Here is a 25,081-nt window from a genome sequence, read left to right on the forward strand (position 1 = left end):
GCCTGGACGAGATTTTTGGCTTGTTTTCAAGAAATGTTTGAAAAGATCTTCACGAATTCTTACTGAGATCCTTGGTAGATTGCTAAGGTTTCTTCGACGAATATCGGAAGAAATTTTAAGGACTGTTCGATTTTATAAAGTTAACACCTTGTTTATGCTATAACTTTTTTATTCATTGATAAAATCGTAATCTGTTTTCTGTGCATCGTTCAACTATTATTCTCCAATGCTAGAAAAATATCACAAAATACTTTTGGTTGAAGATATAAATAGTATTTCCAAAAACTCCTAGGAAAAACTCTTCATCAGAGTTAAGTACTATTTTCCGCATAACAAAAATCCTTATTTTTATTAACAAATTGTGTGTTAGTATTTAAAATATATATATTCGAATATAGGGAACGGGAAAATTTTGAGATTCTTTTGTAAAATACTTTGATGTACTACTGGGAATTTCCAAGAATTCATTAAAAAAGGAATATGATTCCTGATGTAAAATTCATGAGGAATTTCTTGGCATACTCATGGTGTCTTTTTTCCAGTAGTTTTACAGAAATTTCCAAAAATATATGTCAACATATTTTCTTCAGATTCAACAAATATCTGTAAGCACTGCTTAAGGTGAAGATAAATCGAAGCCAAAGTTCAAATTTTCAAGAGCACGGATCTGGAGAGCCAAACATCCGTTTGAGCTGAAAACCTAATTGATTGGTCACCACCAGCTAGTAACTAATCGACTAAGTTTTCAGCTTAAACGGATGTTTGGTTCTCCAGATCCCTGCTCTTGAAAATGAGATTCTTTGTAGTCTACTCTAGAAGTTGCTCAAGAAACTCTTTTCGAGATTCTTACATTAGGTTGTGAATATGCTTTCCCCAGAAATATTTTCTGAGATTCTTTATTTAACTGCTCAAGGAATATCTTCCTTGATTGTTCAAGAAATTTTTCAGGGATTTCTCTCATATTCCTCCAGGATAACTACAAGCGAATGCTCCATGAGCTAATTTAGAGATAATTCCAGAAAATACTCCAAAGATTCTTTCAGAAAACTGCACGGGAGTTCTTATAAATTCAAATCTCAAGTAGTTGATTCAATTGAGGTAGATTGATTATTAATTGATTAAATAGCCATAACTCCGTTGAAAAGCCTAAATTGTGTTACTGGGATGGATTCCTGCTGAAACTACTACAGTGATTTTTGATTTTATTCAGATATTTTTACCTTTTTCTTCTGTTATTGCTTCTCGTGATTCTTCCTACAAATCTCTAGGAATTCCTCGAGAAAATTCAACTCGTATTCCTGCAGAAAAAAATAAAGCGTGTTGCTCAAGAAATTCCTACAGATTTTCTCTCTGACATTTTTTCCATGTGATTCTACAGAAACTTCTGAAGGCATTCCATAGGATTTGAATAAAAGTTCATCCGTTAATACCTGCTTATTTCTGAATGGTCCAGAAATTTCTAAAATTATTCAAAAATTACTGTAGCCATTCCTTACAGAATATAGGATTTGAAGATACATAATATTCACCAAGAACTTTTTGATTGGGTTTTACAGTTCCAATCCTAATTTTTTTTTCTTCAAATTCTTCAGTATTTATGATTTAGCTTGAACTTGATTGGTCGCCCGTGGTTCCTACTCCAGTATCGCCTGAACAGCTGCACTTACACAAGGAACCAACCACATAGGTCATTTGGCATGAAGTCGTTTGGCATCAATCCGTTTAACATAAAGTCGTTTGGCATAATGATCATTTGGCATAAAGTCGTTTGGCATAATGACCAAGAATTTCTTAAAATGATATTTGTTTTTACGTTTCTGTTGAATCTTTCTGATGACATCAGGCTTGTTTTGGAGTCAATTGATACAAAATTACACTTTGTTCAACAATCATATGCTCTGCAATAAACTAAAGCATATTAGGAAAGTTTTGGAATAAGCCAATAGTATTTTATTATTTATCCAGAAATTCTTTCGAATATTAATTCTTCTTTTGAGTTCCGCTATTGGCATATTTTTTGCACTGAAGTGTTCTATGTTTTTTTTCCAAATATGATGTAACCATAATTATAGGTATAAAAACTGTTGATTTAAAATTTAAATAAATTTCACCCTCTTTTATACAAAAACTGTTCTTTGGAGTTTTTTTGTTTCCAACTGACGAAAGGGCGGCAATCTATAACAATGATCTGCTCAAGTTATCAGCGAAAAGAAAAATCGATTACTGCAGTTTCTTCGATGGGTTGTGCTACTATTCCTCGAATGCCAGTTCACCGAATATCCCGTTTCCCCGATTAGCCCACTTAGCCGAAAAGTTTTTAGCACTCATAATTGAAGTAACTTTATACATTTCAGGGTGGTGAACGAACTGGCCGTCTAATATACACCCTTCTTTATTTAATTGGCGGTTCTTTCGAGTTTTAACCTCATCAGCATTTTTGCCAACATGTGTATAGCCGAGAATGACAGAATACCTCCTTCTTTTGATTGATTATCGTTCTTTCTCTTTCACTATCCAGCCACTGAAGACTATTATAGCACCTATTTAACACCTGCAACACTTTTCGTGGAAACGGGTCATGCGGGAAAATGGCATTCGGCGAAAAGGGTCGTTCGGGAAACTGGCATTCAAGGAACTGACATTTGGACATTCGGGAAAAATTAGCACAATCACTTCGATGATTCTGAACGCATTTTTATATATCTTTTCGTTTTATTCTGCCGCAATAATTTCTGTCGTCTAATATTCTATTGGTTTAATGATAAATTTTGCCTTCTTTATATTTATACTGTTTTAAATTTTATTCTTTTGTAAAGCTAAATGCTTAACATCTTTATATTTTGCTGTTTTATCAATTCTTGAAAAACGTGCTGTTAGAATGATAATAACTTTAAAACCTGCCAATATCCTACATTTTTTTTTGCAAACGCATGATCTCTTTCCGAGTTATTTTGGACAAAATATTATTTCAATCATTTTTTTTTCTTCTTTCGATAATAGACGGTATTTTTAAGTACACTTCCAAAATCAAAACTTATGTTGAACCGTTGAAAAGTTTAGCCAAAATAGTTTCTTATAAAAAAGTGTTGTTCATTTGAGTTACGCTGTGAGAAGATTTGTTTGCGTTAGAGCCTTAAACATTCTAAACAAAAATAAATCTGCTCTATTATATGGGCTATTTTTGCATTATCCTGCATTAATAGATCTTTGGATTAGAGCTTTCACTATTTTCCCTTATTTTATCAAGTAATTTTCATCATAACACCAAACTGGGACAGAGCTTGATCTGCAGCGAAATATTCTATGAGCGTTCCCTTTATTCATAACTGCGAATTTTCTTTGCCCATTTACTATTTTCAAAAATGTATACCGCAACAAGCTCAAAGATACTTTATGTTCTGGGAAGTAGAGAAACTTATTATTCCGAAAAGATTTTCCACCCACTACGAGTTTTATTTAGTAATGCTCTCTACTGTTCCAACAATTTTTGACATTCATAGCTTACAAAATCTCCAAATGAGTACCACGCTTGTTGAGAACCTACCAAAAATTTTTGCTATGGGCTCGGTGGTGTTGATCTCGGTTAAAGCATCAAAAATGACGATATTCATTCTAAGTCAATCATTATTCCAAATGACCATTATGCAAAGACCGGATTTACCCCTGTATCTAAGCCAAATCATGCGGGAAGGCGTAGGGCTGGTAATTTTATGGCATAGTGTCTTGCGATTGAACCCATGACCTTCTGCTTATGAAGCAGAAGCGGCAGACATTTCGCTAATAGTTGTGAAAATACTATTAGAACACAAAACTGGGGAACAACCTGAATCTATGAAAAACAAAAAGTCGAAAGACAGAAGAACAAATGATCTAAGAACAAAAAATAGTGGTCAAAAGTTCGAGACATTTTTTCTATTAGGAAAAAAATCCCACCAAGAAATTCGACAATTTTTGACCTTTTGTCCTTTTGGCGTTTTTTCCTTTAATCGATCTTTTGTCAATAAAGCTTAAACATGAATAAAGCTGAGCCAAGGAGCCAACAATACCCGCCACCTTGTAATGCAGTAAACAGATAAAGATAATTTAAAATTTTTAAATGGAAGTGTGTGTCTTTCTTCTTGGCAAAGCACACACATTGTTCGATGTAAGACACAGGCACGAAGCACAATACGCCGAGTGGGTGGTCGCCGAATCGTTTAGTTTTATGTCTTATTGCTTTCTGAACTGTTACGGCAGTGCTATCGATTGAACGCCATTTGGAGAACCGATTCATGCTGCCCATAGAGTTTATCGTGCTGCGAATGCGTAACGAGCACTTGCAGATTATCGTATCAGAAGCCATTGAATGGATTGAGGGGATCAGATAGCCGTAGCGATAAACCGCAGCTATTCAGCAAGACTAAGGCGAGAGTCGTGGGTTCGAATCTTATCGACGGGGGATCTGTTCGTAAAGGAAGTTTTCTCGACTGCAAACGCAAAAATGATAAATTGGCAAAACAGGTCTCAGTAAATAACTGTGGAAGTGCTCATAAGAAAGCTGGCTTTTTTTCTAGTTGGGACGTTAAGCCAGAAGGAACAAGACTCCATTGAATGAATGAAGGCAACGATTTTTCCATCTCAGAACGTTAAGGATGTTTGTCTACTGAAATTTAATTTTCTTTAGCCTGAGCGCCAAACTGACTATAATTCAAATTTCGGAATAACGAAAAATGTGCTCCTATGAGCGAAAAACGTCTTCCACTAACGATCCACTCCCGGACGACAGTTTTGACAACCAGGTGGAGATCTTTTTTTCCAGCAAACAGTGCCCTCCAGCAGCACATTGCTATTTATGTACAAATCATTACCGGTACAACAATTCCCCAACTAGCATAGCGGCGTGAGTAATTACCTTTCTGCAACAATCTGTTAAAAGTCATAAAACTTTCGGCAGAAGCCCCCATCAGCGCACATGAGTTGAGTTTTTATTTCGCTTGTTCAACCAGCATCCTGCTGCAGCAGTCGCTACAGGAAGGTATCGTACTTTACGGGCGGATAGAAAGTTTACGATTTTTGCGCCATTTCCTTTCGACGGAGCCGAGCCAGGAGGAAGGATTTCGTTAGAAACAGGCTCCATAACCCCCGCCTTTAACATTAGCAAGCAGCAGCAGAAACAACTCGGAACAGCAGCATCACACAGGTGGAAAATGAAACATGTATGTTGCGGGCATCTGCCGGAAAAAGAATGGAAAACTTTTGTTACTCAGGATGGCGCACAATAGCTGCCAGATGCTGGATAGAACGAATCCTTTCGCCTTCGTCAACCGTTCGTTCAGGTGGGAAGTGAATGTCGCTGGCAGCAAAAGTTATCTTCAGACAGGCTGCTGCTGTGGGGGAGCTTTTATGTGCCTGTCGGACACGTTGCTATTTGCCGTACCGGATCCGGAAGTGGAAAAGTTTTGATCCATTCTATTTGCGGGGCGCGCTAATGCTGTCAGTTCCATTCGGTCTCCAATCGTTAGTGTGGTTTGATTCGGGATTATTCTTCAGTCTTTGGAGGTTTGTTGTTATTTACTTACGATTCTAGATTCTAGACATATAGACACATTGACAATTTCTTCTTATGTTGCTCCTCACTCTTGCCAAATTGGTCTGCTTACCTAACTTGAAGTGATCCACACCTGAATCTGAAGCAAACGCCATATATAAAGGTGAAGATGAATCGAAGACAAACCTCGAATTTTCGAGGGCACAAATCTGAAAAACCCGACATTCAATCACGCTGAAAATTTGATCTATTGGTCACTACCTGTGAGTGACCAATCGAGCAAGTTTTCAGCTTGGAAATATAACTGGGTCTCCAGATTTGTGCTCTTGAAAATTTGGAGTGTGGCTTCGATTCATCTTCACCTGAAGGTCGGCTGTCCGGAATTCTTGAAACATGCTCTGTCCACCGTTCGCCAGAAGATTTGGGCAAGCATGTGATTTATCCTTCGTCGTTACACGTTGTTCTCCTATACTACTCCTAAGATGGTCCTGAATACAAGAGGTCCCAAAAAGGAAGGAACGAACTTACTAAGATACTCTTGTTGTCCAGGAAGAATACTGAAAAGAATGAGTATGTTTGAACACTTGTTTTGAGCAATTCTTGTAGAAATACTGGAAGAAGTTCATGGATTAATTTTTGTGGACATTTCTTAACTGACTATACGCTGCATATCTAATTAATTCTCAAAGCCTTGTGACGGACCTTTAATTTACAATTAACTGGTGCTCAGAAATAATTAAAATCAATGAAATGCGGGTTTCACTATGAATGATGGGATTAGTTAGACTTCCTGCGAGAGGGGTTTTCAAACCGGAAGTTCAGGTTTGGACATGTTTCTCAACCGGAAATAAGTGTCCCCAAGCCACATATTTTAATTTTTTTGCATTAAAGCCAATATTTAACGATAGGTTTCTGTCATTTTTAGACTTTAATTAACGGACCAATGCATGAATACAATATTTGGTTTATTTTCTAGCATGGAGCGAAAGCCGGAACCTGGTTCCGAAAGTACGTTCCGGGAGCCTATGTAACCTTGTCCCGAAGCAACAATGCGGCTACTTGAACATCATGAAATTATCTTAAAACTCAATCCAAGACATCAACTCTCAATATTGTAAGTTTTAGCATATGGCTAGGGCTGGGTTGATGAGTCACTTCCGGTGAACCAGGAGACAAACATGAATAAAGCCCAAAACTAGGCATGCAACTGCTCAAACTACATAAAACAATCTCAGCATTGCTGTAAAACATTATTCTTGTCTGTATCGACTCTTGGAATAGATAACCAGACTATGACCGGATTCTGAGATTATTTTCACTATCACTAGTGAAATTCTTAAGAAAGACCTAGAACAGTCCTTGAAGGATTTACCTTGGAAAAGTTCATGAAAAAATACCTAATAAAGCTCCAGTAGGAATCTTTGACGGAATTCCAGAAGAAATCTTTGGATCAATACTTTCCGGAGGAATTACGAAATATACTCTAGTGATAGAAGAAACTGGTGGAATCCAAGGAGAAATTTCTAAATAATTCAATGGACGCATATTTTATGCATTTCTTTGATTTTTTTTAAAGAATCTCAGGACAAATTTCCTAAGAAAACTTATTGACATTTTTCTGATAATTTTCTTTAAAGAATTCATGAGTAGTAATTAAAGAAAATCAAACAAACCTAGAAATCAATTAACAAAATAAGGGGAGAAACCAAGATAAGCTATTGGAGAAAGTTTAAGAAAGAAGAATAAGGAGGAAACATTTTTGAATAAATCTTTTACAGATCTTTCGAAAACTTTTAACAGTATTGTTGAAGAAAAATTAATAAATTAATCCTTGAAAAATTTTAATTCTTGGATAAATCTTTGGACAAATTTCTGCAAAATAATCCTAATCAAATTCCTGCATACATAACAAAATCTCTCGAAGATTTTTTCAGATTTTCAAAATAGTTCTTGATGGAGTTTTTAGAAAAAAAAAAAATCGTGAATAATTCTTGGAAAAATCTGAATTTACTTTTAAATTTTAATGATTAATTTCGCAACAAATTTTATATGTAGCTTTTTTGTTATTTATCCGGATAGTATTTTCAGCAACCAAAATAATTTTGCATTATTCACCTCGTATGACGTTAAACCAGTATGGGATTTGATTTCATTCAACAGGTTTTAACCTTCAATTTGACGTCTTGCAGGGGGATCGGGATTAGATAATTCATGCTCTAGTACCACTCCGTTTATAGGCCATTTTGCTGAACAACACGGTAGTTGTTTCGAAATCCATACATAACTTATGCTCAATGCACTCAAATTTCAATTGTAAAATTCCAACTAGATTACTCAAATTATTCACTGATTGATCAATTAACTTTACATAGAGTAGATGTACCAACTATGATTGCAGTAAGTCAACAATACGGATAACAATTAGATTTTAACTGTTTTTCTAAAATGTAAGCATGATTTATTGATGTTGATTACTGTTGGTTACAAACATTTTTAGTACTGAATTGCCTTAGAGCAGGGTTTCTCAACCGGTGGTCCGCGGACCCCCAGAGGGTCGTGACGACTTTCCAGGGGGTCCGCGAAGCCATTGTAAATGTGTGCCGTGCTCTTCGATCGATGAATAGATGTTAACTTGTTTTACTAGAGTTCATTATAATATTTTGGTGCGTCCTTTAACGTCCGTTTAAGCCAGGTATTCCCTTACCTGCGTTGCTTGAATGAAACTTAGATCATTCCTGGAGGTATCTTTGGAAGGTTTCTGGAATATTTTTTTTATTCTTTTCTAGATTTGAACAAAAATCTATCTTTATCACTAACTTCATGGCCATAAATCATTCACTTTTCCCACTCCAAAAATTGGCGGAATCTTCTTAAATCTATCAGTAGGATTTTTTATTAAATTTTTCAATGATATCTACAGTTGTTGCAAAATTTTGTAGTAGTTTCTGGTGAAATTAATAATTGTCGATGGTGTACTCAGAAAAAATATCTTTTTTCCTAAAGCATAAATAGCAGCTTCCGGAGCTGATTTTAAGGGTTACCTATTTTTTTTAATTCCTTGAAAGGTATTCTTGGATTACTGGACAAACCTTGGAAAATATCCAAGAAAATATTGAAATATTTTCGAAAATCTTCTAAGAAGAAATGAAGAAAGAAAGTTCCATCGAATACCATTGAAAAGTTCTGTTGGAAATATACGATTATTTTCATATTTGTGAAATACATTTTGCAGGTTAATTATTGGTCGTTGTTCACACAACAATCGTCAAAATGAGAGGTTTATGATTACTTAAAACTTCGTAATAATTACTTAAACTTCGATTTACTTAAAACTTTGAACACCGAGATCCAGGTCTCCAATTCGTATTTTGTTCAGTCCAGAACTGTACTTGGTAGACTCCTGGCTAACTTTCTACTGAAGTTTCCCTCAGGATCATAGCCAAATTCTTGCATTACAGTGCAATGTTTGGGATTGTTTGCCAAGTATATCTATTGATTTACTCTGACATCTATGGTAGTTTTCCACTAATCTAATATTGTGAACAGGATCGAATTGGTATTTTTGGTGCTTAACAAGATCATTCGCGAAAATCCCGCAAGATAGGTTGCGTCGCAAGATCTTAGCTATTACAGTCATTCTGTTTGGTTCTCAATTTGAACATTGTTCATTTGAGTTACACTATGGGCAAATCTTTCGTTTTCATAAGCATCGGTTTCCAGATCATCTATTCCCAGGGGTCCGCAAGGTGTTTGTAGACCTTCTAAGGGGGCCGCAACTTCAAAAAGGTTGAGAACCACTGCCTTAGAGCTTCTAAAATTGGTTTCGAAAAGCTTTGCCTTTGTACCAATTATGGCAATAGTATTCCTAGCATTCGTCATTATAGTGTACCAATTATGGACTATCGATTATTTACCGGGAATGAAGTCGATGGCATTTGACTGACTGATGAACGAATGATAATTAGGATGTCTCAAAATTTTGTAAGATAACTTGGGGGGTCAACCTCCAAATGGTAGCTAAAGTTATAACAATTAAACTTTTGTTTGGAGGCAACTATAAGAAATGTCGTTTAGAGGTTGCCCCATCGAGATTTTTGAAAAAAAAAAAGATTTTCGTAAATTTTTCAATACATTTTTTCATATCGCCGAAAGTGGGTATCAAACTGACGCTTGTATAATTCTTAATTAACGGAAAGATGGGAAATTTTGTAAAGAAAACCTTTCTGGAAGACATCATACCCCTAATTTTGCGCGTTTTAGGGATTTTTTGCGCGTTTGCAAGATTTCACATATAATTGTTTTTATGTAAGGCTGGGTTTATAACTTGGTGGAAATGTTTTAGCTATTTAATATCGTACAAGAACAGACTGTTGTTTTAATTTAACAGCCATCTCTTTTACTTCATGTAAAACGTCCATCACATTTGAATGGTAATCTGTTAAAAATACCAAAATGTCGCATTTTTGCCAGCAGTTTATCTCGAATAACTACAAAACTCATTAAATTAGGGGCATGATATTTTAAACGAAGTTTTTCCTTATTAAATTTCTCATCTTGAAATAATAATGAAAGAATAATTCTAGCGTAAAGTTTGATACATACTTTTGATGATATAAAGTAAGAATGTACTGAAAAAATCATGATTTTCGAACATTCAAAAAATCAGTGTGCAAAATCATCGTGCAAAACATACAGTGAATGATTTCTACCAGATAGTTTGGACTCTATGGGATCTGCAAATAAAAAACTATGGGTTTTGCGAAATTTTGTTGCACTAGAAATATGTGTTTAACATAACCAACCTCTAAACGTTATTTCTCAGAGTTTGATTGAAACACTTTTGCTACTATTTGGTCGTTGAGCCCACGAGTTATCTGACAAAGTGAAATTTTGGGACACCCTAAGGATAATGCAGCACTAATAAGTAATAAAGTGATTGCTTATAGAATTTTTCAAATATGTGGTCATAAATTGATACAAATCAATTTATTGCAATGGAGTCATAGCAATAAATAAATTTTCGGGAAAGAGTTGAAATCAAGTAGCACGCGAAACATCATCCAAAGAGATGCTTTTCAAAAATGGTTTCAATCGCGTATCATTAAAAGCATCCGTAACTTACATAGTTCTAATTCGGTTGCATATCAATATCAGAGCTCATAATGTTTCATTGCTGTTCCTATGAGCATGCATTTCACTTCTTGTTTGACGTTCAACATTTTTGAAACGACAAGATTTGCTGCAAATCTTCTTCTTCTTCTTCTTGGCATTAACGTCCCCACTGGGACAGAGCCGGCTACTCAGCTTAGTGTTCTTATGAGCACTTCCACAGTTATTAACTGAGAGCTTTCTTTGCCTAAATTGCCATTTTTGCATTCGTATCTCGTGTGGCAGGTACGATGATACTCTATGCCCAGGGAAGTCAAGGAAATTTCCATTACGAAAAGATCCTGGACCGACCGGGAATCGAACCCAGACACCTTCAGCATGGCTTTGCTTTGTAGCCGCGGACGCTAACCACTCGGCTAAGGAAGGCCCGCTATTTGCTGCAAATGTCCTTTGCAAATAACAATGAAGTCAAGTTTATCAAGATGTTTTTAACAATTTTTCAAACAAACTCTTGAAGCTTCTCCCAAAATGCCGGTTTTAATGTTATGTTCAAATTACTTTCATTTAACGCATCCGCAACTTGTATTCAATTTTCGTTCCCATACCCACAACTCAAGAAGAGTTATCCCAGTTGCGAGAAAGTTGCACTAAACTACGTGTATGACAGCTAGAAGTTTGTTTGTTTCAATCCAGTTGCAATATGGTTGAGTTGCATCTTACGTACCATCTTACAACGAAAACATGGTCTAGCAATAGTTTGTTTGTTTAAAATATGTTTTTCATGTGTTGCGCAGAAGTTTTTGTGAAAAGTTTAGATTATTTCAGGCGTGGCCTAATTTCACCAGTAATGAACTTGTACTCCGAAGGATGCAGTAAAGCTATAAGCAACAAGCTTTGATTAATGGGCCATGTGGTCACTTTTATAGTGCTATGGCGAAGAAATTGTCCGAAGGGTTGGTGGAGTGAGTAGAGGAGAAGATTGGTGATCTTGAGATTGTATGTTTGTTTCTCGTTCATATTTTTGTTTTAATTTTTTTCTTTTATATTTTTTTTTTTGCAACATATAAGCAATTTTGATATAACTTAAATATGTTGCAAACAGACTCCGCCTCTTGCGCTTTTTGCGTTGCTATTCAGTGCAATTGTAAGTCTTTCTTTCATCAATTGAACACTCTGATTAGTTTCATGAGATAATTTTATTCTTGAGTTGAAATAAACAGTGCTGCCCGGGAATGTATTGAAAATTCAGAATATGATACAAAACAGCAGAGTGAAAAATTCAAAAATCGAGGATCGCGTGCGAGCATTTTTGATCGTATGATTGAAAAATCCTAGTAATTGAACACAAATCTTGAAGATAATGCCTTACCGAAATGTCCTGTTAACCCTTCAGTCGTCGCGCTGTTGTATTTTATACAACACTGCTGAAAAAACCTCGCTTTTTGTTCACAACAGCAGCAGTTCTGACGGTGGCAAACCGCGCGACGACTGGAAGGCTGAAGAAGTCATCCGAAAAATAGTTTTGCTTCTTAAATTTCACTGAACAAAACATGTAAACAAATTGCCTCTAGAGTATCGCCATCTTCTTCTTCTTCTTCTTAGCATTTACGTCCTCACTGGGACAGAGCCTACTTCTCAGCTTAGTGTTCTTATGAGTACTTTCACAGTTATTGACTGAGTGCTTTCTTTGCCAAATTTGCCATTTTCGCATTGTGGTAGGTACGATTATACTCTATGCCCAGGGAAGTCAAGGAAATTTTCTTTACGAAAAGATCATGGACCGACCGGGATTCGAACCCAGCATGGCTTTGCTTTGTAGCCGTGGACTCTAACCTCTCGGCTAAGGAAGTATCGTCATAATTGGGTTCTAATACACCCTGTGTACCAGTTAAAGCCATAGTGGATTTAACATGATTTTCAACTTAAAACGGTAAATTTGATTGCTCCCCAGCTAAATTTGTCCTTTTTTTTTACTAGGCAATATACATTTATCGTTTGAAAAAGCTTTACCGCATTAAGAAGATTTCAAACGGGTGTTTTTTTACTTAACTACTAAGAAGTTGACATATGTATAAGACAAGATTTTCAACTGTTCATTTTTCGAAGCGCAGACCTTTATAAGTAGGACTAGTTATCATCGAAAATGATTAATTTTATTATTCCTGTTAATATCAGGCCTTATATTCTAGTCAGTGGAACAATAAGAAAAATCTCTTTTTGCTCCCACTATTACCATAATTGGAACTGTCGAAGCGCGTTCTAACGACATCGCAAGGGACCGTCGCAATAGAGAAAAGTTGTTATAGAGAATAGATATAACATTGAATTATTTTTCAAGGGACCAAACAATGTCGCTATAGAGAGCGTTTGTCGTTATAAAAGTTGTCGTTATAACGAGCTTCGACTGTATTTTGAAAAGATTGAGAAAAAAAGAATTAAAAAAAGTGTATTACTCCAGATTGCAATAGCTCAGAGGATTCGAATATGTAGAAAAAAACACATTTCAAACCGATAAGGCCATAGCAACAAAGAGTGGATTTCAATGATGCCACTAATGATGTTCAGAATTGTTGTAACTTAAAATGATCTATCGACAGTAGCATCCCCATTACTAAACTTTCAAACAAGCAAATACCTCGTATTCTTTTCAATTTGAAGCTGCGGAATAAACTTACTCAGTAATCGAAAAGTGGGAAATTGAAAAACTTACGGATTCCAACACTTAATTGTTTCTACGATGACAAGTGTTCCATGACGGACAAGTTGTACAGTAATTGACATTGACAAAGTTTTTCTTCCTCGTAAGCCCTTGAAACCCTGCGCAAAAAAAAAACATCATCTCTGCCACCAGAAATGATTATTCATGGCAACGCAGTACAATTTTCCCGGGGTAAACTTTTCACTTTTGTCTGTGCACAATGTGGTTGCCTTTTCTGGTAGGTTCCAAGATCCGACAAGACCGCAACAAAAAAGGAACTAACCACAGCGTGACCAATGTTGCAAGAAGCTTCGAAGCTTCGTCCTTGCTGTAGAAGTACTTTTCATCATTATCTCTCCTACCATTACTGGTTGTGAGGCAAAGTTAGTTCAGTTTGGAAACTCGATGCCAAAGTGACTTTACCCATCATCACCCGTTTACACTATGGGCCGGTTTCATATGGGCTGGTGGCCAAACATTTTTGACCTCTCGTGTCATATTTATGAGTGTTGTGTTCCAAATTTATGGTTTAGTTCGTCAAAAACGAGTTTTCGAGACAAACGTTTGAATATGACTCATGATTTATTACTGAGTTTTGCGAAAACTTTAAACATTAGAATTTATGTAGTTATGCAGCCATTCCATGAAAAACCGATCTAGTGGGTCACCGAATTCCGTGAAAATTTGCTATTTCGTTCCTAATCCGAAATAAGGATACACATGGTTTTGGATTTTTTAATTAGAGTGACCATTTCCGAAACAGGGTGACCAGAAAAAGACCGATTTTCAATCTTTTTGGACGAAATTTAAGCTAAAAACTTTGAATTTCCAGGAAAAATATTATATTCTACAAAAAATGTTTTTTTTTACATAAAAAGAAAATCAAAAATTTCCTTTTTATCGGGGTTTGAAGGCCTCGGGATCAAAGAGGCTATTGCTGTTCTCATTTTTTCTTGAAAGTTCAGAAAATTTTACGTTTACTGTCAAATTTTCAGCGATGCATGTTTTTTAGTTTTTGAGAATTTTTTTGTAAATAAAAAATCAGTCATTTTTCATCGGCACAAAAAAGTTGAAATCTCAAGCTTTCATTCCATAAAAAAAAAGATTGGAAATCGGTTGAGCTGTTCGAAAGTTATGATTTTTTTTTAAATAAAAAATCTAATGCACTGAGACCTACAGTGTGTGCCGAAGAAAAATGACTGATTTTTTATTTTCAAAAAAATATATCTCAAAAACTAAAAAAACATACATCGCTGAAAACTTAATAGCAAACGTAAAATTTTCTGAAATTTCAAGAAAAAATGAGAACAGCAATTGCCCCTTTGGTCCCGAGGCCTCCAAAACACGAAAAAACAGGAACTATTGAGGTTTTTTATGTAAAAAAACATTTTTTGTGAAATTTTATATTTTTCCTGAGAAGTCAAAATCTTTAGCTTTCATTTCGTTCAAAAATATTGAAAATCGGTCGAACGGTTCAAAAGTTATAATTTTTTTTTAAAATAACAATTTTGTAAAATCGCGATTTTTCTGGTCACCCTATTTCGGAAATGGCCACCTTAATCAAAAAATCCAAAAACATGTGTATCCTTATTTCGGATTAGGAACAAAATAGCACATTTTCCCTGAATTCGGTGACCCACTAGATCGGTTTTTCATGGAATGGCTGTATGACAATATGATTCCTTTCACGATATTCAATTTCAGTTTTTGAAGAAACATTCTTGTAAACCTTGTTTTTGCATTGATTCTTCTTTAAACTTTAACTTTGACATACTGTATCATTCAAACTACAAAAGATTTTGCTCTGATATTCCAGGAATGACTTAATAGAAGTGTTCACAATGGAATGATGTACAAGTAAAACCAATCAAATCAAGTAATTTTTTTTTCGAATATTAGCCTCCAGATCGCCCATAGTAGTTCAATGGCAGGCGTGTGGCGAATCTTGCATCGCATAGCTTTCCTTCTGCTAGGCATCTCGAGTCGAGAACCGACAAAATTGACGGCAGCCAAGAATGGGTTTAAGAAAATGAGTTTTCACTTTGAAAGTTGCCTCCAACCGAAACAGCATCGCGTTCGCTAAGGATGTAAGGGAATGCGATATGCAATATTTTAATGTATGTCAATACGAAACGAAAAAAAAACAATACTTAAGATCTTTCTTTAAGGTTTATAAACAATAATCGTAACAATATAAGTTCGGAAGTATACTATATGAGTTTTACGATCATTCAAGGTTGTATAAGAACTATTTTGAGTATAGGCCTTCACTGCCCATAACTGCATATTTGTAACATTCGACAAAGGTAGGCATTGAGTAAATGAAATACCAAGTGTGCATTTTATGGCAGTATGAGAGGTAACTAAAATTTGTAAAAATCACCAGGAACTTAAAAGTGCTTATTTGAGGCTGATATTTTGTACAATTCATATCGCATACTAAGTGAACAGAGTAGTGTTTGATCCTTTGCTCGCGTTGCTTGCTCCTGCGGGGGTGGGTGATGTGAGCAGGATCAATCGTGTTGCGCGTCGCTCGCGCGGCATGAATAAAGAGTGGCGTGATTCGCGGATAGGGTCAGTAGTGTTTGATCCTTTGCTCGCGTCGCTTGCTCCTGCGAGGGCGGGTGATGTGAGCAGGATCAATCGTGTTGCGCGTCGCTCGCGCGGCATGAATAAATAGTGGCGTGATTCGCGGATAGGGTCAGTAGTGTTTGATCCTTTGCTCGCGTTGCTTGCTCCTGCGGGGGCGGGTGATGTGAGCAGGATCAATCGTGTTGCGCATCGCTCGCGCGGCATGAATAAAGAAAGGCGTGATTCGCGGATAGGGTCAGTAGTGTTTGATCCTTTGCTCGCGTTGCTTGCTCCTGCGGGGGTGGGTGATGTGAGCAGGATCAATCGTGTTGCGCGTCGCTCGCGCGGCATGAATAAAGAGTGGCGTGATTCGCGGATAGGGTCAGTAGTGTTTGATCCTTTGCTCGCGTCGCTTGCTCCTGCGGGGGCGGGTGATGTGAGCAGGATCAATCGTGTTGCGCGTCGCTCGCGCGGCATGAATAAATAGTGGCGTGATTCGCGGATAGGGTCAGTAGTGTTTGATCCTTTGCTCGCGTTGCTTGCTCCTGCGGGGGCGGGTGATGTGAGCAGGATCAATCGTGTTGCGCGTCGCTCGCGCGGCACGAATAAATAGTGGCGTGATTCGCGGATAGGGTCAGTAGTGTTTGATTCTTTTGCTCGCGTTGCTTGCTCCTGCGGGGGCGGGTGATGTGAGCAGGATCAATCGTGTTGCGCGTCGCTCGCGCGGCACGAATAAATAGTGGCGTGATTCGCGGATAGGGTCAGTAGTGTTTGATCCTTTGCTCGCGTTGCTTGCTCCTGCAGGGGGCGGGTGATGTGAGCAGGATCAATCGTGTTGCGCATCGCTCGCGCGGCATGAATAAAGAAAGGCGTGATTCGCGGATAGGGTCAGTAGTGTTTGATCCTTTGCTCGCGTTGCTTGCTCCTGCGGGGGCGGGTGATGTGAGCAGGATCAATCGTGTTGCGCGTCGCTCGCGCGGCATGAATAAACAGTGGCGTTAAACGGGTTAGGCGTGAATGTATCATGGATCGCATCACCAATCGCTGGTGACTCCCAGATCTTTACCTTATCCCACTAACCCAATATCCTTTCCATGACAACTGTGGAGATGCAGAAGATTCTTCGGTCTCTAGTAACAACGGTTGTCTAGCTAACATTCCTTCCCTTCCCCGATGACCGTAAGGACGTGGCCGGCGCCGTTATTGACTTTTAAAATTTGAGCTCTCGATTTGTGCACATTGAAGAATGGTTAGCTAATCCCAAGCCCCATTCATTGATTCCCTGTGCAACTTCGATTGCTCTAGTCAATCACGGAGTAGCAACTACGAATTGTACGGTCATATATGCTCATGCTCATGCTCATGCTCATATCGCATACTAAGTGAACAGTCAGAAAAAATTTCTGATAGAAATATTATTGCTATGACATTACGAGGCTGGTTTATAATCTCAATGTGACTGTTATGCGGTTATAATTACCAATGTGACAAAACAACTTGGTATTTTTTTCGAATTTTCTAGAACAATCTCACAGATTTCAGTAAGTTGATCAAAAGTATAAACTCCAATTTATCAAAAATGTCGAATGTGACTGTTATGCAGTTATGGGCAGTTCAGATCTACCTTAAATAGGATATAACCTATGTTTAGGTCTATTTAAAATCGTAAATTTTGCCATATTGAGTTCTATGGAATTTCTCGGACATTCGTTTCCAACGTCATTTGATGTAATCATTAAAAATTTCTCATACCCTTACTAAGGAGAGGAAGTTTTCTCTCATCCTGGGAGGTAAACAAGAGCACACTTCACAAGACTGGGTAATATACGCTCCAAGACAAGACGATAAACAAGCTTGGCTTATCGCCGCCCTTCGTTTCGTCAGGCGCATAGCCGTCAAAGGCGAAAGGAGAAGACGATCGACGATGCCTTCTGGAAAAAGTTTGCCGCTTCGTCGTCTCCAAAGGATATGAAGCCTTGCATGTTTCAACTCGATTTGCATGAAATTATGAAAAGTCGTTTCATCTGGCACTACTCCCGGGTTTCTCTCTCTCTATCTCAGCAGCAGACCACAAGAGATAATGGGAGTTGCGAACAAGTTTCGTTCGATTCAGAAGGTACTTTTGAGGAGCAGCTTAGAAGACACTTCGACTAAGCGGGACTTCGGGAATCAATCCAGCAAGCAGTATTTGCGGTTATATTCAATGGCTGCTATCACGAGCTAGGAAGGTATATATTGCACTTCAAACGGAAGCGTGTGCATAGAGTAATGTGGGGCAAACATTTGTTTTTAAAGATTTTTAGCTCAATTCAGAACGAATGTGATAAATATCATAGTGGTTCGACTGATATTCAAGTGAAAGACTTTCACTCAAACTATTATAGAAGTCAATTGAGGTTTGGAAAAAGTTATGGCAGTTCGTTAGTTTTATTCTTGAAAATTGTAATTTCCCGTCGATTGTTCATTGCATAGAACAAAATAAAAATGAAATATTTTCAATTTCTTTGTAAGGGCGTTTCTAGGTATATTAGTTTTTGCATGCATACTTGGGATCATTGCTAAGCGAGAGCAATGGCGCTTAAACCTAGGACATTCATCCCGGACAAAAGGTGGAAATATCTTTATCCCTTCTCAGATAATCAGGAACAATGGAGAGACATGAACTTTCTTAGCCACGTCACTTCCAATGATAATGCATAACCTCTGAATCTGAAAGGTTTTTTTTTCGATTGACCCCGTTTCTGCTTTTATAAGATACAAAAACCCAACTCTGCACAGCGTGTCTGGCCCTATTTTTTAATATTTGCGTCATATTTCTTACACGCTGTAAATATTTATGATGACAAGAAAAATAATAAAAGTAGTCGATTCTATCATTTTCCATGACTATTTCAAGTACTGGTATTCTTCTAAAGTCAAACTTTTGCCCCACCCTACCCTATGTATGTGAGCCGGAAAACACGTGCCACTCCATGTCGAAACGTGGGCCTTCGCTTGAAATGCAGATAAACATCGTTAGTCGCAAATTGAAACTAGAGTGCCATCATCGTATACGACTGAAGAAAGTAGCCCATGGGTAACTTGCTGTTGTTGATGGCTTGAATTTAATGATTGTTTTCTTATATTTGTTTACTGGTATCCCAAGTAACAATTTCAGTGCTTTTTGATCTTAGATGTTATTTATGGAGGTTTTATTAGAGATGTATTCATTCCTAACAGATTTAATAAAGCATTGCAAAGTGCCAAACGTTCTTTTCGGTAAAACCCACTATTAAATGCTTTGTAGATATCTACAAGAGCTCCCGTTAAACTTATTTGCTGGCCACATTTGTTAATAATAAATTGTATTTTGAAGGAGCTGTGTAGTGTCTATTAAAACCTATATTTAAAACCTCATCTTGCTTGTCTTGTCAAGGCATAATTAAAACTTCTAAGACTATGATAAGTCATGTTAAAGCCTTCTTAAATCTCAACTGTCTGTTGCATGTTATTGGAATGCAGTCTGGGTGTGGTTATCAATATCATTATGTTGATAATGACCCAAACATAAAAAATGACAAATATTCCTCTCGAAGGATTAACAGACTATCGCATACTTTTACCATACCTGCCTGAACTTCCCGTTCTAGTGGGACAACTATGCTGCACACAACAGCTGAGCTACACAAAAAAAGCTTTCATTTTTCAGACACTTGTCACTTACCGTTTTCTGCATCAGTACAACCGATCAAGCACGACGAGCTTTATTAAAACAATTATTCCTATAAAACAGCTAGATACATAACGGCAGGAATTTAATTAAAAGGAATTGCATCACAAAATTGAATCTTCCGATTTGTTTACCTTTTTGACAGCACCAGCTTTCCTGAGTGCATTAAGTTTAAGTCAAGGCTCCCAAAAAAGCCAATTTAGCCAATGAGGGTTTTGCGCACGGGCTTTTAAGATCAAATGCGTTTATGAATGATTATATTGTTCGGAATAATCACCAATTGATCATAAACCATCCCAGACAAGACCACCAAGATTTAACTGGATGGAATCCATTTTTATTGTCGCCGTTTCGGATTCATAATTACAATATGCGTGGGAAATTTCATTTTATGATTGAGATGAGCATGAAATCATTCTAAAAATGGAATGGAGTAAAATATTGGATAGCCAATAATGATGTCGTAATTGTGGCGCGTTGCTGTAAATCGAAAAATTTTATGTCATTCCACAGGAAATTTTTATTGGTAGGAATTTCACGCGATCGTAAGGAAATTTTCTGCCACGCAAAAAATGATTATATTAATTGATTATTATGAGTCGGCAGACATCATGATGATTTCAAAACCAAAAAAAGGTTATGGTTTATAAACAAATTATTGGTTGATGTTTGTTCAATCATAAGCTCTAAACATTGGTTTTATTCCGTGTATAAGGATATCGTAAAAGATTTAATACCGCAAGTTGAGCTCAATAGGGCTATACAATAGCTCTTATGAATGTTTTAAAGTATACTACAAGGGTAGATGTATTCATACGATACAAAACTAAGAAGGTTTGAAACGGTTTCAAGGTATAGTCTTAACAACCTCCTGTAGTGTGGGCCTTTTCGGGCTTAACGAAGTTTTATCAGAATTTTATTAAGGTTATTAAGACTAATAAGTTCTAAAAAGAGTTTTAACGATATGGTGGTAACAACAGCTTGTAGTAAACGAAAAAACTAAAAATGTTACTTGGGATATGCATGGTGTGATTGTAAGAACTTTTTCATGCCTATTAGCTGAGCAAAACGAAAATTGGTACTTTTTGAACCCCGCTTCATCAGCTTAGACTTTCATAGATCAACAATAACAACGATGTCATTAGACGTAAAAAAACACGACCCACAAAAATTTTGAAAAACAATATCCTGAAATTGTTTTTGACAGATTGAAAAAAAAAAATCTTTGACATTGTCGTCATATATGTTTATTTTCAATTCCCTAATTTAATATCGATGTTCTGTCGAATGAGAAATTTTTATTTCCCAAAAAACCGACTCCACCGAGTTTGTCCACCATGTTGCACTTCAAAACACAAAACTTCCCCTTTTTATTCATAAATTGATCGAATAACACCAATGTTTCGAGCAATATCAGCAGATCTCTTTTTTTTTTCAATTGAATAGTAAAAGAGGTACCAAACTAAGAAATGAAATCAAAATAATAGTAATTTCATTATATGTTTAAATGTAATGAGGTGAGTGTTGGTGAAATAGGATTTCTGGAAACATTGCACTTAAAAGTTTTGTTGAATCTTTTATGTATTTTAATAACGACTAATTCTCATATCGATCATGCCATACCAAGTGCTCTTAAAAAGTACAAACGTGTAATCGATCATCACTACATTTTGATCACATGTTCATTAACTGCTTCAATAAATAAGTAAATCCTAAAAAATGGGAAAATTAATGAAGTCAAATGTTAAAGCCGATCGGAGCACCCCTCGGCCCATGCGAAAACTCCCCACGGTTGCAAATTTGAGAAAAAACCGACGATTTTGCTTACATTTCTATATTTATATTTTCTAAACTATGGGACTCTGCATTGTTTTGATTTTGCATGGGACTTTGAATTTTAATGGCCTTGTTGTTTACAAATTTTATGGAAGAGTGAAAGAGAGAGGAAGATTATTGTGCAGAGCCCCACACACTGGGGCAGATTGCTGTTTTCGACGGCCAAAACCTCTAGTACTCGGGATATGCATCCCAGAGGTTTGGTGTTTTCGACAAAGTATTTTAGAATAACTTGTACTACATTTTGACTCATTCAGATTTGATCTAGATAAGTGAAAACAGATCTAGATCAGTTTTATCTCTAGATAGGAGCGTCCTAGAAAAAACTTTTTACAGCAAAGTTGTTCATTGAGGCATTTTTGACATTTCTTCCGAAGACACTTACATTCTATCACTGACGTGAATGGCGATATATGACAATTCAGTGAAAATAGTCAAAAAATCGATTTTGACCATTTTTTCGTACGAAAAAATATATTGTCATCAAGTCTTAGAAGCTTAACTATAACACAGTAAATTTACATAATTTTAGATTCAATAATGTTTTTAGTAAAAACAGTCTAAAAATAGTGTTTTCCAAAATCCAGGATAGCTCATTAAGCGGTAGATGACGGCAGCTAAATTTTGTGTACGACTAATCAAGAACATTAGTTTTATTGTCGTAAAGAAAGAAAATTGGGGCCACCTGTTTTTTTTTTTTTGTTGTGGTGGTTTGAAAACATGTTAAAAAATGCTTATATTTGATAAAATTTTCATGAATTTTTATTTTTCAAATGTATTTCAGAAACATATTGCATGTAGACAAAGTGTTTTGATGGAGTCATCTCTGGTGTTCTAATAAACATTCAAATGGAATTCAAGATAATTAGTTTCATATGTGTATCTACCTATCTATCTCCACGATGAAATTTCCACACACAAAATTGATGCGCAAAATGCGAGTTTTCGTCCGATTGCCATCAAATTTTCAGGGATTGAAAAATAACCATTAAACTTTATTTTACCATTTTATTCGTATTTTATTTACAGTCCATACGCAAATGCCCGCACCTTGGCCTTAACCCCGGCCATAAGATTCTGCACAACCTGTGAATCAACCTTTTTTTTTTGCATGTAAACCTATACTTTCTTCAGTTCCTCGACTGTCTTCACTACCTTAGGTCGTTTCAGGAGGTGCTGCTTCATAATCGCCCAGTACTTCTCGATGGGCCGGAGCTCCGGAGTGTTGAGAGGGTTGAACATTTTCGGCACGAAATTGACCTTATTGTCCGCAAACCACTTCAGCACGTCCTTGGAGAAATGGCATGAGGCCAAATCCGGCCAGAAGATTGTTGGGACGTTGTGGGCCTTCAGGAGAGGAAGCAGCCGCTTATGGAGGCACTCTTTCATGTACACCTGTCCGTTCATCGTGTCCTAGGTCACGAAAGGTGCACTCCGCTTTCCGCACGTGCAGATGGCTTGCCAAACCAGGAATTTCTTCGCAAATTTGGACATCTTCTGAGTGCGGACATGCTCCAGAACGCTGATTTTCCTGACCGTGAAAAACAATCCTTGGCAGCTGAATCCTTGGCCGTGAAAAACAGGTTGCCGGGGATCTGTTTGAAGTTGGCCTTCATCCATGATGCAGCATTCAACTTTCGTCAGCATGTTGAGGTACAACTTCCTGGCACGGGTTTTGGCGGATTTGTTCTGCTTCTCGTCGCGATTAGGGGCCTTTTGTACCTTGAACGTTCGAAGCCCAGCCTTAGTTTTGGCTTTTTGGACAAAACTTCGGTTTGTATGCAGGTTCTTAGCCACATCCCGAACGGAGGCATTTGGGTTTCGGTTGAAGGCCCCAACTACGCGGTTGTGATTTTGGTGTTGTACGGAATACTTTTTCCTTCACTTCTGGGCTTCCGATCGGTGGTCAATCGCTCCTCGAACCGCTTAATCACTCGCGACACCGTGGAATTCGTGATTCCCAACGTTTTAGCGATGGAACGATGCGAGAGATCCTTGTTCTCGTGATGAATGCGCAAGATTTTATCACGCACGAGCTGTTCTTTCGACACCATTTCCGCGAATTTTGATCACAGGACTTTGACACTTGCTAGATGTAAATAATGCACTATGAACTAAATCCACCCAAATTTTCATTAAATTCTACCAAACGGTTAAAAAGTTAGAGCAATCTCATAGTGTGGCAATTTCATCGTGGACACTCTTTATTCTCTAGATATGAAAGCAGATCCCATTTAAAATCACATACTGATATAACTGTTTTTTTTTTTATCCCTTAAACTTATGTTCTTGACTAGTTGTGGAAAAGCCCATAAAGCTCACTGGATTTGAACCGTATATTTTTTTATTTCTAGCTGATCTTGAAGCCAATGACCGGTAGATTTCTTCAAATAATAATAGGACATTTGGATTCATCTGTTTTAGATTTTGGAGAGAAAATAGTTCCGGTATGGCTAGCGACCCTCAGAAATATTGTCTCCAAAAAATTTAAATTTGCCTGTCTCAGTAAGAAGCAATTATTTTAAAAGTATTTAACATTCTAATTTGTGTGTTCATATAGATGTATTGAAAATGGCACATGGATATTGAGTTTATATTGTATTCAATGTGAGGTCATCTTTCCAATATTTGGTTGTTCGGATAATTTGCGGACACCCTGTAGAGGTTTTGGCCGTCGAAAACAGCGATCTGCCCCAGTGTGCCCCATTGCACATAGCGGAAAATGACCAGTGTCACCAAATATATTTATTTCCAATTCATCAACTCTAAATTGATTGGCATTTTTTATTCTATAGTATTTATTAGGCATTTAACAGTCGAAAACACTAAACTACTCGAAGTGTTTTGAGCAAAGTTTAAAATCTTGTATTTTGAAGTTAAAAAGTCCGAAATATTGGATTCACACAAAAAATTAATGCAATATTAGGCTATTATAGGCTGATCAAGCACTAAACAAATAATATAAATTTAAAAAAAAATGACAACAGTGTTGTAGTTCATCCATTTTAACAATTTTAATATTTTATTTAAACAAAAATGGAATGATGTTTGTCACGAAATGGCTTGAGAACGAGTCAACGGATATGAATGATTCATTTTCCGTCTTAATTGTCATGTTTTCCGACGTATTCGTGTTAACAAGAAGAATTTAAAAGTCGAGAAACAGTCAACTCTCTCTAACTGGATATTGAAGGGACCATCGAGTTAGAGAGGTATCGACTTACAGAATACAAAACCAGTGCAACTGGTTTACAAAACGACAGTAAAACGTTTGCTGGGCCAACTAGTTTTTGATAAATAAAAACGGATTGGTGTTTGTATGTCACTAATTAGCTGGAGAACGGGTTGACGGATATACCTGATTATTTTACAGTTGAAATTGCAAAGGGCTGCGAAGTGTTCGTGGGATGGAAAGTTTATTAAATTCTTCAGAATAGCAAAAAAAAACGAAAGCAAGCTTAAGTGTTATTTTGTACAGGTGTTTTTCATAACGTTTTCAATAGCCTAATTGAAGGCAAGATAAATTTCGCCTGAACCACTTGTTTTTAATATATTTTTCAAACCTGTTTTTAATATACTTTTCAACTCTAACGAGACATGAGATGGCGGTGTAGCCAAATTTACTTTATTT

At 36.9% G+C, this 25,081-nt stretch overlaps 1 protein-coding gene across 12 annotated transcripts in view; it reads left to right on the plus strand.

The window, feature by feature from the left end:
• The window catches only part of LOC5564986 (dual 3',5'-cyclic-AMP and -GMP phosphodiesterase 11), a 425,037-nt gene that overhangs the window by 291,233 nt on the left and 108,723 nt on the right, over positions 1-25,081 (plus strand). The gene's annotated exons all lie outside the window — the stretch shown is intronic.

The sequence above is a fragment of the Aedes aegypti genome, chromosome 2 (genome assembly GCF_002204515.2).
Source record: "Aedes aegypti strain LVP_AGWG chromosome 2, AaegL5.0 Primary Assembly, whole genome shotgun sequence".
Taxonomy (NCBI): domain Eukaryota; kingdom Metazoa; phylum Arthropoda; class Insecta; order Diptera; family Culicidae; genus Aedes; species Aedes aegypti.